This window comes from Streptopelia decaocto (assembly GCF_964273445.1).
Source record: "Streptopelia decaocto genome assembly, chromosome: 11".
Lineage (NCBI taxonomy): Eukaryota > Metazoa > Chordata > Aves > Columbiformes > Columbidae > Streptopelia > Streptopelia decaocto.
This window is the reverse complement of record NC_138666.1, coordinates 7,965,653-7,978,932: the sequence shown is the minus strand read 5'-3', so window position 1 is coordinate 7,978,932 and position 13,280 is coordinate 7,965,653. Positions and strand designations below refer to the sequence as shown.

Below are 13,280 nucleotides of genomic sequence, written 5' to 3'. Positions count from 1 at the left end.
CTTTCCTTTCCTTTCCTTTCCTTTCCTTTCCTTTCCTTTCCTTTCCTTTCCTTTCCTTTCCTTTCCTTTCCTTTCCTTTCCTTTCCTTTCCTTTCCTTTCCTTTCCTCTCCTCTCCTCTCCTCTCCTCTCCTCTCCTCTCCTCTCCTCTCCTCTCCTCTCCTCTCCTCTCCTCTCCTCTTCTATTCTCTCCTCTCCTCTTCTATTCTCTTCTATTCTATTCTTTTTTTCCCTTTTTTAATCTTTTTAATCTTTTATTTTCTTTTTTTTTCTTTTTTTTCCCCTGGTTGTTCTTATTTCAACTTCTTTTCTGCTCGCTAAATACTATTTCTGGGAACTGAGCTCGGTGCGCAGGCGGGTGTCAGTGAGGGACGGAGAGAGGCTGCGGTGGGTCGCCCGGCTGCTCCAGCCGCGACTCTCAGTTCTTCCTCCAATACTTTCCTTTGATTTGCTCTTCATTCCCCCCCAGCTCGGTGCTCTTTTACCAAAACAAGCAGCCTCCCGGCCCCATCCCGCATTTCGTCCGTGCGGGTCGCGGCTTCCCCTGGGATTGCGGTGTGTTTGTGTAATTCTCGGGCAAATGAACTTTCCATTGCCAGCTTTTCTCCGCCTTTTCACAAATACAGAGCTCAATTAACATTGCTGCAGAGCAGTTACCTTTGAGCTAAGCTTCTATAATAAATTATGCGCACTCCCACTTGCAGATAGCGCTGTTTTCTTCCCCTCCCGAGATTTCAGTGGTCGGTAAAGCGGCTCTTGCGAACAGGCCGGTGTCTGCTGGAAAACCTTGCTGGCAGCTCGCTCTGTCATTTGTTACGAGCCCTTCTCGGTTGCCAAATTAAAGACATCACTCATAAAAAGAAAAAAAAAATAATACAAAAGAATCTCTGCCGCATTTTTGCAGCCGCTCCTTCTGCTATGGGGGACACCCAGAGCCTCGGCGACCCCTGGGCAGGGGAGGGGACGGGGATGGAGAGGGGCCTGTTGTCACCTTTAAAACAAAAGGGCTATTCTGGAACCCATAGATCAGCAGCGGTCAAAGCTTTCCTAAGGCACAGATCTCTCTATGAGGTTAGAACAGCCGTGTTAATCTTCTATTTCGTGTTTACAGAGCCAGCTCATCCGTGGGGTGGGTGGAAAGCGGCCAGCTCGCAAGAGAACGCTCTTTATTAAAAAATACGGAGTTATGTTGCTTTTAGCAGTGACCCCGGAGCGCGTTCCGCATTTTGGGGAGGAGGGCAGCTCCTCTTACCCGGGGCTCCCGCAGTCCCGGCCCCGCACTCTCCTGGGGGGCTGCAAGAAATGGGAGCTGGGGGGAAGGTCTCCAGCCGCCTTCAGCGATATTTAGCGGAGCCCCCACCGAAGAAAAACCCTTGCGGGGACTTGATGGGTTACTTTCGCCCAGACGGGAGCCTAAATAAGCCAACCCACCCCCCGGCAACGGGCGGCTGCCGCTGCCCGCGAAGCGCGTCCCCCCCCGCGGCGATGCGGCGGACGCGATCCCGGAGCTTTTATTTATTCATTTATTTGTTTGTTTTTACGTAATGAGGCGGGCGGGTGGGGGTAGCCTTTCGGTCCGTGTCAGTAGGCAGAGATCATCATTTTCGAAACGGGAAGAAAAGCGAGAAGGAACGGTTGAATCGGGGAAAACTTAGGGAAAGCTGTGAAAGAAAAAAAAAAAAAAAAGAAAAAGAAAAACAAAGACCAAGAACAACCAAATCTCCCCTTGCTACACTCATCCTTGTGCGAAATGCACTTTTCGAAGAAATGCCAGCACTGAACTCGCTCATTTCTCCATCCTGCTTGTCCCAGCCCGTGGGAAGATAATTCTTCGGAAAGGGCTGCAGACCCTGCACGGGGGTACAGGAGCTGCCAAAAGGATCTGGGGACAAATGAGCTGATGTCGGTGTTTCTGCCGGGCAGGCAGCCCCCAGGGTGTGGGAGGGGGGGTCCCCGGCCGGCTCCCCCCGCCGCTGCCCTGAGCTCTGCCGCAGCGAGCAGCAAAACGAGTGAAATCGGGAGATGCTTGGGATCCGCGGCCGCGTACCTGGCCCCAGGAGATACGTTTCCGTGGGGTAAAAATGCAGCAGTGAGGGGGGATCGGAGCAGCGCTGGAGGTGCGCAGCGCCCTGCGCTCCCTGCGCTGCGCTACGCGGGGCTGCGGCCGGCCCGCACTCCCCTCCCCGCCAAAGCGGCCGGCCCGCGCGAATTTGTTGCATTTCCCTCGGTTGATTGTTTAGTTAGAGATTTTGCCAACTTCCTGATGGTTCGTTTTCTGATTCTGGAAAAAAAAAAAAAAAAAAGAAAAAAAAAAGAAAAAAAAGAAAAAAGAACCGCATTTCCTTTTTGACTTAAGAGGGAGAGAGAGAGAGAAGCAGAGGCTGGGGGCTGGTGGACGCATCGAGCTGTATGTACTGGACTTTTTCTCTTCCCTCTTCCCTTCCTGAAACCCTCCTCCTCTTCCTCTTCCTCCCCTCCGAGCCCAGGGCTTGCACCATCCCCTTCCCCGCTTCTGCCTTTGCAAAATCCCGAATCTCGCCGGGCTCCTGGGACAAGGCGGGAAGCGGCACCGCTGCTCAGAGCTGCTGCTCCGCCAGCCCAGCCTGGAGCCTTCGGCTTTGCTTCCTTTGCCTTAAATTGCTTTTAAAAAAACCCTTTTTTTTTTTTTTTTCTTTTCCTTGTCTTTTATTTCCCATTTCGCGTCCTATCCTTAGAGTTCTTGTGGCTACAAGAAGGAATCCAACTGCAGAAAGAAAAGTAAACATGGAAATGTGTTCCACTCACTTTTATTTGCTTCGAGTTTTCTGTTGTGCTTCTCTGAATTTATTTTACTATTATTTCAAAATTTTGTTGAAATCAGCAAAGCTCCCCTTTGCATCTTTTTTAGTACTTTTTTGCGCCCCCCCCCCTTTTTTTTTCCCCAGCTCTGCTGTTTTTTACTGCTGCCTGTAATCCTGCTGCTTTTAAAACTGTTTCTTTCTTATGGTTGATTTTTTCTCCCTAACCTTACCATATTAGAATATGTTTGAAATAGGTGGGGTGTGTGTGCAAGCCTTAGCATAAGCATAGCACACTTTACAGAAAATTACCATCTGTCCTCCCCAGCCGCCCTTCTAAATTATTTTGTGTGGCCTGATGTTTATCATGCAAATCAGCACTGACTTCAGACTTGTCTGCATCAGGTCAGGAGCTGAAGATGAGCAGAGCCCTGTCCCAAATCTGAAATCAGCGGGAGCTTTGGATCAGGCCCTACAGAAATAAATTACGGGAAAATCTTGGGTACAGTGTAAAGGAAAATACATACGACTCAGAGAGAATGGTGCTTTGTTCAGCTGCAACGGGGAGGGGGGGGGAGCAAAATCCAAACTGCTTTTTGATAGTTTGACGTCCAGTGGTATTTAACTAGGGCGGAAATCTTAAATCATCTTCAAATTAGGGCCTGGTTTGGGAGTCAGTCCTAAAATTTGATCAAACTTCATTTGCTGCACCAGTGAAAACACAGCATAATTTGCTTGAATTGGAAAGAGTTTCCCCTGGGTCTGGTCTATGCCCAAAGTTCCCCCTATATTTCCATACATGTGTATAAAATAACCATGCACATGTTTGTCAGCACTGATGCCTGCCTATGAATACATATAGAAAAGTATTCCCGGGAAGGTGCATCCACACGCGGATGTTTGTAACACCGTAGAAAGCAAATACAATGTGCAAAGAGCAGTTTAAGGCAAGGACGTGTTTATTCTCTGTCTCCGCATCCCAGTCTTGGTTTCTCCATGTGCATTTCTGTGCAAACGGCCACTTGTGAGTGATGGGGAAGGTGAAAACGTGTCAAGACCACGTGCCAGCGAGCAGGGATTAGCGCATCTGAGTGTATTTGCACGTCGCTTTGTCGGCGGGTCACGTCTCCAAGTTTGCTGCCTGACAGGAATGGTGGATTTCTACGAGGATAATAAATCTAAGCTACCGCATCAGCCGTGCACCCCATAGAAAACCAAAACTTGTACTTGAAGGCCCACGTGCATCGGTCCACGAGACAGGGATGGGTTGGGACAGCGCGACTTGTTTCAAGTGTTGACATCTAGCAAAGCAATCAAAATATTTATCCAGCCTTTGCCACAAGATTTTGTTATTCTTCCATCGAAACTATTGCTTTGTAAATCTTTCTTTTTTTTATTATTATTATTTTTTAAGCTGTTAAAGCTAAGGAAAGATTGCTATCAGGGAAAAAAATCCCCTGCTCAGCATCTCCATTAGGTGGCATTGCTACTTTGGCAGAGCGAGAGGGACAAGGAGGCTTCATGCACTGGTCACGTATTTCTGTTGCAATTGCAAGAGTATTTATCTTTTCAGCACTTGCTATATCCTTACAGTACAATTTACTTTATCAACACACAGTTTAATAATTTTATCGGGTAGGTTTTTTGTAGCAAGAATGAAAATCAATGCTCTCTTGCCCTAAACGGTGCACATGGTATCTACTTTTTCATGCAATCAGAGGGGTTATAAAAATAATTGGTTATTATGCAGCACTTAAAAACCATAACAATCAAACCTAATGTATAACAGATTATACAGAACCCTTTCCTGTTTTCTAAAGGTTGAAACACCTGGATAACTAAGCCCTTATCTTGTGAGGTAGCTGTGTGCACTGGCAAAGGAATTTTGCACGCTTACAAATTGTGGGTATGTTGTACACTGTGCAAAGCCATGATGACAGTAAGAAAAAACTGCTTTTTGAATGTATATAGCACAAATTGGTTTTGATCTGAGAGATTCTAGATAGTATTTTAAATAATAAAAATAATTAAAATTCTAAAACATAATTAAATATAAATCAATTAAGAAAATATATTTCTACTCACAGTAATATTCTGTCCATGGGAGTTCTGCTTTTACATCTCATGACAGCATTTTTTCAATTGAAAAAAAATCCTTTAATTGTTAAAAAACCCTCTATTTTGTTTACAAAGATATAGATTGCTTTAATCAAAATAATTAGCCTAATTTAATTTACACTGGTGAAATCTCATTAACTGAATTAGAGCCAGTCCATTATTTACAATGAGGTTTAGCAGGAGCAGAATCAATCTCAAACTGTTTGCTATTGTTTGTTTTGTTTTGTTTTGTTTTCCCCTGACTACTTGCTGTCATTTAATTTAAAGGGCAGACTTCATCTTTATTCTCATTTGGGAAAAGTGTTCTAAAGAATTAAATCTGTGTTTTAATCTCAAGCCACTGTATTTAAAGAAGGAGTTTCCTTGAGTGGCTTTAAAACATCCTGATTCATAAAGACTGAATTGCATATTTTGTCAAAGTTATGACTGATAAAGCTGTATGGGAAATGTTAGCTTTATACATACATATATATATCTATATATATATACATATATATATATGATGAAATATCTATGCATACTAATGGCTAAATAGATTTTAAAGCATTTGTGTTTTTTTATCTAGAAAAAAAAATTTTTATTTTAGGCTACATTTTTTTCCACTTTTGTCTACTTTACTGTACCTTTCTTTTCCTGGATTAATTTTCTGAGCAAACGTTAAAAGTCTGATTTCTTGGACTTCTTTTAATAACCCAGACTGCTTTCCTGTGCTCTCATGGGAGGGAATATTCTGGCTATTTTGACCACCGAAGTTTTGAAAAGCACTTTTTATTTTTAAATGTGGTGGGCACATAATGGCACTTCTCTTTGTGTATGCGAGTCAATGACAATTACTAAAACAAATTCACTGTGATACCTTAGATTTCTAGACTCCAGCAATAATAAATTCTGTGTTTGTGTCCCAGACACATTTTAAGATGTCAGTTTTAAATACTTTCCCTGTAACATCTGCAAGAACCACGACGATGAACTAATACCAACATCTACATCAATATATCTGAAGAAAAGTGGCTTTAACTCTGGGGAGCCCAATGGGAACATCCTAATGCAGTTCTGCACCAATTAAGCATGATGATGATCAAAATGTTGTTTTTTTAAAGGTCATTTTTACCCCTTGCGGATTCAGGAGGGGGACCACAAAATTGTTGTATTATCTCAAGTTGTAGAAATGCAAAGCAGTTTTGTTTTGTTTTTTTTGTTTCCCCTTGTATCAGTTTGCATCTGAAAGCAGAAGGGCTGAAGCCAGGGAAGAGCTAAAACAAACCCCCCGCAGCCAGAGAGAAGTGTCATTTCCAAAAGCAGCATTTAAACTCATCCCAGTGGTTAATTCTGCAAGGCTGAGCTCATGGGCATCTTCTGCACAAAGGCACAGGCACTTCACCTTCCCATTGCAAGCTTTGTGTAACTTTTGCTTTCATTATTTTTCCTTTATATTAAGGGGCATTTACTGGGCTGTTTGTTTGTTTGTTTGTTTTTCTGAAGTAACCCCTGTCATTCATCACCCATGTTCCAGCAAACTGGAATTTTTGTCCTGTGCTGGGTGCAGTAATAATGATATAATCGCCCTGAGCTGAAACAAAGCAAGACTTCATCTTGAGGGCAGAGGGATACGATAATCAGGGAGAAATCAGAGACCAGATCTTAAACAAGGATAAATGGGTGAATTTCCATGAAAAATCAATGAAGAGCTGGAATGATTTTTTTTTTTTCTTTCCTCCGGGTAAGAGAAAACTGATATCAAAGTCAACAACCTTAGAGCTTACCCTGGTCTGTGGAAATTTCAACATACATTACCTGCTTTTGACCTTTAGCAGAGCAGCAGAATATGCTGGGCAAACAGCGCAGCACCCAAACACAGTTTCTCTTTCATACAAGAAAATCAGATGGAAGAAATTGAAATACATTTTTCTGTGACAGCTTGCAACTTGAACCATCCCCTCTTAAAAAATGCATAGACAAATGATCAATGTGGAGATAGGAATTAAAGCATTTTCACGGCTGTTTCTAGCACCATGAGGCCCCAGGTTTGATTGTAGCTGAAACTCTTGGAAAGTTCAGCAGAACAAACAAACAAACAGAAAGGGGATGTGTAAGCTCTCAGGGGTCAGGTTACTCCGTTTGCCTATTCATCACCGAGTGCCGTCTCCTCTAGTAATTATTAACTACACTTTAGGGTACTCGCATCCTGCAAATTGTTTGGTTAGACTCTTCTTAATGAGAGAATCAAATATGCACCGTGTTTAGGGGGGTAAAAGATCGTGGGATGAGGCTTGAGAGATTCAAATTGTGGTCTTGGGCAATGATGCAAGTCTAAATAAGTGCTTAAAAACTCCAGGAAAAGTTCTGCACAGCTATCCTAGTTAAAATAAAATAGTAATAATAATAATAATAACAATGATAATAATAATTAAAAAAAAAAATTGAAGGGCCAAACTCTGCTATAAGCTACCCCAGTGAAAATTACATTACAATGACTGTACAGGCCAGTTTATAATAATAAAAAGTTGTCAATTTTATTCCTGCCTTGAGAGCATATGAGTAGAAATAAACGCCCTTGCACAATCCTATAGAAATACATACGGCCCTGCCTTTATTTAGGGTCTTGATGGATCACGGCTTTAACGTCGCTGCCTTTCCCATCACTATTGGTCTCTTTGAGGCATTTTCTTGCGCTATTCATGGTTTTGTTAAAAAGAGATAAAAACCACAGACTGGCCGTGATAGTAATTTAACGTGCTCGCATCCGCATTCCCACCAGCCTCGGGAGGTGTTTCAATCCCAACGTCTCCGAAGCAGGAATCCCATCACAGGCAAATCTATGCGCTCAAATACGGGGGGGGGGGAGAGGGGCTGAAGTATTAGCTGATGAATGAAAGCAAGGAAAGTATTTTTGCCCACGATTAAAAAAATAAATTGGTTTTAAAAGACCATATTATATTTATTCAGTTTTGAGTTTGGCTGAGGTTTGTTATAAAAATAGTGCCGTAATTTTTTAAGAAACATTTTCTGTTTGGATAGATTAACTGTACACGCAGGCACTTTAGCTTTTGATTCCTTTCAGTAATATAGTAATATTCATTGCTGGCTTCAAAAGCTGCTCTTAATATAAACAGTCTGGGAAATCTTCCATGCCCGATAGATAAAAATCTCTTTGAAATGTGGGGTGGTGATGAGCAACTGTCAGAATACACGGTCCCCCCTCTGCCCTTGGGTCCCAGAGCCCAAGAGGCATCACCTGCAGAAGTGCATGTGCTCCAGTGTTAAAAGCCTGGTACAAAACATGAGTTTGAGAATGATGTTATTACTGAGCCAGTCGGTTGCAATAGCCAGTGCTGTGTGTGTGCAAGGCAAAAATAATAATGGAACATCCTGGTGATACCGGGTCCTCCCTCTCCCTCCATACGTTTTACATTTGGACCAGAATCCTATGGCACCCAACAGGACCCTGGTGCATCCTTCCCAGGCCACCTTGTCTCCTTGGATCCCCTCAGGCTCTCAGTTAATTTTTTGTGTGGGAAAAGCCTGACTTAAGTGCTGGGGAACCGGCAGAGGGGATGCTCGTGCTTACCCTCCACGCTTGTCTTCAAAGCAGCTTGTTGCACCCGTTGCCTTTAATCTCTCTAATCTTTTTATTTGCAGCTCAGCAATAATCCCTCTGACGGCCTGGAAAGCTGATAGATAACCAATAGTTACCTTCTGTCATTTTGTGTCTGTTAAATCAGGGTGAGATTTGTCTGAGTTAAATTTTCATAGTTCACTGAAAATCCCCATTTCCCTGAGCTGAGGCTGCAACCCTGAACACGCGGGTGCTGCCACAACCTGTCAGACCAGAGTCAGCTGAAGCAAAAATTTTAAAAGGAGGAAAAAAAGCAAAATACTGAAAGAAACAAATTTTGCTTTCCATTTTCTGTGTTGGTGGAGGTGACCACCCCAGGAGCTGGCTGGGTGCAACTCGCTCGTGCCATTTGCACAGATCCAGCTCGCGGAGCAATTCCCAGCCCTGGAGAGCTGGAACGTACAGGGGTGTTACTGGCTCAGCTTTTGATTGTAATTGTTTCTGCCTTGCAATGCTCTTCTGTAAATCCTGCAGAATTCCTGAGCTGTTCATTTCAGTCCTTTGTCGAAGTTGTGTTTTGGGGGTTTTCCATTTTTGCAGTGTTTTTGCTTCGGTGCATACATGGATGCACTGCCGACACAACCGTGAACGCACCCAAAAATGAATGTTGAATTAAGCAGCTCACTGCTCTTTTGACATTTTAATTTCATTTTCTTTTTCTTTCTGTCTCTTTTTTTTTTCTTTGTCTCTCATCAAATTCCAGGATTTTGTGTAATTGAATTATACCTATCTAGGTTCTTTTCTTCTTTCTTTGGCTTTACTGAAGTGACACATAAGATTGTTTCTGAGAAAATTCAACCCACCTGGGAGTTATCTGCATTTGTATTTGTTTATGTATGCCCAGTAATACCCCTTGTACTTCTACAAACCCAGAAAGTTCTGATCTGTTGTTTGTTACATCTGATTATCAAACCATTTTAATGATGTTCCATCTTCAGAGATCGGTGATTTGTTACAGCAGCAGTGCTGATGATACTAGAAAAAAATATTAGGAAGCACCACCTGTTTGCATGAGCCTCCCTTGCTGTGCTCCTTGTCAGCTTGAATCCCCTTCTCCTCATCTGTGAGATAGAAATAACTTTGGGACTGTGAGAAATGTGTGTTTCTCATAAGAATGTGGGACAGGAAAGGCTTTTCTTTAAATCGAAAGCAGTTGGTTTTTGCAAGAGCCTTGAGGCAGAAACTCTGCTGCTGGTGTATGTCAGCCCTTCCACCTGCCCACAAGCATAATTCACTGGGGTTAACATCAAACTTGAAGTCCTTATTTTTAATACCGCTCTAATCTGAGACCTGCTGTGAAGCTGTGTGCTTTCCCGCGGGGTCTGGCTGCTGCCACTGGCCATGGCCAGGTTGTGAGGATGTTCTTTCTCCCCAGCAAGCACCTCACCTCGGGAGCTGGTTTCTGCTGGGAAACTGGCCCGGGGTTTGCCCAGGGTCACCCTCCAGGAACCACCCTGTTTTTTTTTAGGTGATGTGTCCCTCCTGTTTCCTCCAGTAACTCCTCCATCCTGCCCATCACAAGGGAAGCTGCAATGCAGCATTTTTGCATCACAGCTCTGCCTACACGTGAGCTGGTGATGTCCGGACAAACCACTTTGGCTACTCCCTCTTGGAAGGGAGTTTCACCAATTTTCCTTCTGAGATATATCTTGTCAGCCAGCCATTGAACTAATATTCTCTTGCCCTGCGTGATTCTTTCTTTCCTAGGTAGATGGGAGGTCTGTAACCCCCAAAGGAGTAACGGGGGGCATCCCCCCATCTTTCTACCCCAGCAACCCCCTGCATCCACCACGAAGGAACCCAGTGACATTACTGGTGGGTGCTGTATTAGCATTTAAGGGTTATACAGCCTGGTAGCCCTGTAGATATCGATGCTGTTGGTTTTACCCAGCTCTGCTAGAAAATTATCAAAGCCAAGGACAGGGATCAGTGCACAGGGCTGGGTGTGCCAGGAACACAGGCTTTGCAGAGCTGCGCAGGTGGATTGGTATGTGGAAAGGTCACACCTACCAACTTCTTAGGCCTCTGGTGTGACAGATAAAGCCATCTGGTCACCATTTGACAGCTCAAATTGTAATTACACCATTTGGCCTGTGAATTGCTGTGAGCCACTGTTTGAAGCTGCTGTGATTCAGCTATTCCAGCGCAGGGATAGGGGATGGACTCGTTCCCCAGAAGCTGAGTTACTGGAATTCATCTCGCTTCATCTCCTTGGCCTGCTTTTTTACCTTCCAAAATTTATCTCCACAGATCCTCAGCTGTGATTGTGAATTTGGCAGCGGTTGTTTAGCGTAAATAATCACAGTCACCGATAACCAGTAACACCTGCTGGCCCATTACCCGGAACACAAGGACAAGACGGGTATCTCCAGCGAAATTCCACCACGGCAATATGGAAATGTTTAAAGGAAGACCTGCACCGCTCAGGGTAGCAGAGATCTGAACCTTTAAATTGCAGCCATTCCCGGCCTGACGATAAGTAAATAAACAATTCACAGCTGCATGGGCTAAACACAGAAACACATCTATCTCTTCCAGGCGTGATTGCTGAACAAGTAATTAAGTGCGAAATGTGAGCCCTCAATGTCAGTGTGAGATGATAAAGGTCTCCAGTTGTAAATTAACTGAACTCCAGCGAGCCCTCGATATTAACCCTTCAGGAGCCCTTGGGTGGCAATGGGTGCGTTAACATGACTCCAGTGCAATTTGCATGCAATTATTCCTGACATTTGCCCCTGGGAATATGGAGTTGTTGTTTTAACAAATTAAAAAAACGAGTGAGGGAGTTGCTTTCTCTCTTCTCTCTGAGCTAGCACAGGGCACCCCGTATGATGGGAGATGTAGTCCCAGTTCGTGGTTGCTCGTTCGTCACATTCCCCTGTGGCATCTTTCTCCTGGAGATAGCAGAGGTGTCACAATCCCAAAATACATTAAAGACTGTGAGCTGTTAAGTACTGAGATAAAGAGGGCTTCTTATTCAGATAGGCAGATATTCATCACTGCCTCAAAATGAGTAGATCATGATTCACCTTAAGAATGAGGATCCAATGAATGACTAATGAGTAATAAAAATATCAACGACTTGTTAAGTAATTCCTTAAACAAGTTGTGGTTTTTTGGTTTGGTTTTGTTTTTCTTTTTTCTTCTTATTCTTTTTTTTTTTTTTTTTTTTCCCCATGAATCATCATTAGCAACTACAGAGGAGAAGGACACAAGACAGAAAGGAAGACATGGGCAGGAGAGAGCATGTAGTGCCATCTCAGCCTCCAGATGCAGACAAAGGAACTCAAAACCACAGCTACAGTTATGCTGTGGTCCATTTTGAGCTCCAGATAACTTGGGACTGTGGTAAGAAGTCAGCAAGTGCAATGCAACAGAGCTAAATAGGCTGGGATCATGCAGGAGATAATCTTTTATCTACTGGGCTTAGCACAGAAGTGACCCCACTAGCATTCAGCACTATGCATCCCAAGATAAACAGATAAATCAAGAGGTTATGTTATTGCACATATGAGCCTGTTATGAGTATTTTAACTCTTGGACAAAGCTTGCTGACCTTGGCTTGTGTGCTGCAAGTATTTAATCATTTTCTCTAAGATTCCCTCTTGTCTCTATCATCTTTCCTAACAGTCTCCTCAGGTGGGTAGAAATCGGTAGATGTTGAAAGGAGGCTCTGGAGCAGCTACAGTAGGTAAAGACTGTAAATAGTTGAATCATTTTTAAAAATGGGATTTTAGTAAGTTTCTTATGAGAATTATTTGACCTGCTGTAGAAGGAGATATATTAGGTTGTTGCAGAGGTCCCTTCCAGTCCTGCTGTCCTCTGACCGTGGAAGACAAAGAAACAAGCAACCCAGACACATCTTGCTGCTTATCTGGCCACCCTAGGCATACACTGAGCAGATACAAACACAGACAGGGAAACTTCTTAAAATTCTTTCTCCTTAAATGGGTCTACTTTGCCTGTTTTAGCCTCACTAACATGCCATCTTTCATTACTCCATCATGCCTGGGCATTGCTTTTCAGCCTCAGTCCAGGAATCACACGCAGCCCACTCCATAGTAAATTTTTATGGGGACCAAATGTATTCTTGTGTTCAGTGGGGAAGGGAGGAAAGCAGAGAGTGATTAACAGAAGGGAGATGGTACTTCAGCCTCTTTCTTACTGAAGCATATGGTTTGTTTGGGCCTGGGCTCTGTATTATTTTTTCCCATTTTACTCACAGGCTCTTTTCCTGTTTTGAAGCAAGCTGCTTGTATTTCACAGCTTTCCTTGAAGCCATGGCAAGAGCTGTGCTCGAAATGCTGCAGTGGGAGCCTGTATCACAGCTCAGGAGATCAGACATCAAATTCCTGGTGTACCTTAGCAGTTGGGCACACTCCATACAGCCCAGCCAGGCTGCTGCCCACAAACTGGGATGGCCCGCTGAGACAAATCCTGCGAGTCCATCACCAGTGGCACAAATGGCAGATGGAGACATTGGATAACCGAGCTAGGGATCTCCCAATTAACCACAAGAACTTTATCTTTCCCCTGTCACAAAGTGTCTTTATAAAAACCGCTCCATTTGACACAGCTGTTTTCTTCAGAGCTGAAGCTGTGGAGAAGCACAAATCATCTGTTTCAGGTCCTACTTCCAGTGAGGGGCCCTGGGAACTGGGCAGGGAGACAGCAAAATTTAAAAAGCCAAGCTGTGAAGGAGGAAGAACACTCCTAAAATGTCCCTTCAGAAAGGGAACCTCCCTTTTGGGTTTAAAATGCTATCTTTGTT

The 13,280-nt window shown here is 43.7% G+C and overlaps 1 long non-coding RNA gene across 1 annotated transcript; it reads left to right on the top strand.

The window, feature by feature from the left end:
- The first annotated feature begins 2,359 nt into the window (after nt 1-2,359).
- LOC309444906 lies at nt 2,360-11,020 on the top strand. The gene is made up of 3 exons (XR_014185178.1): nt 2,360-2,405; nt 10,217-10,324; nt 10,760-11,020. It is a non-coding gene; the product is annotated as an uncharacterized lncRNA (long non-coding RNA).
- Nucleotides 11,021-13,280: the final 2,260 nt, after the last annotated feature.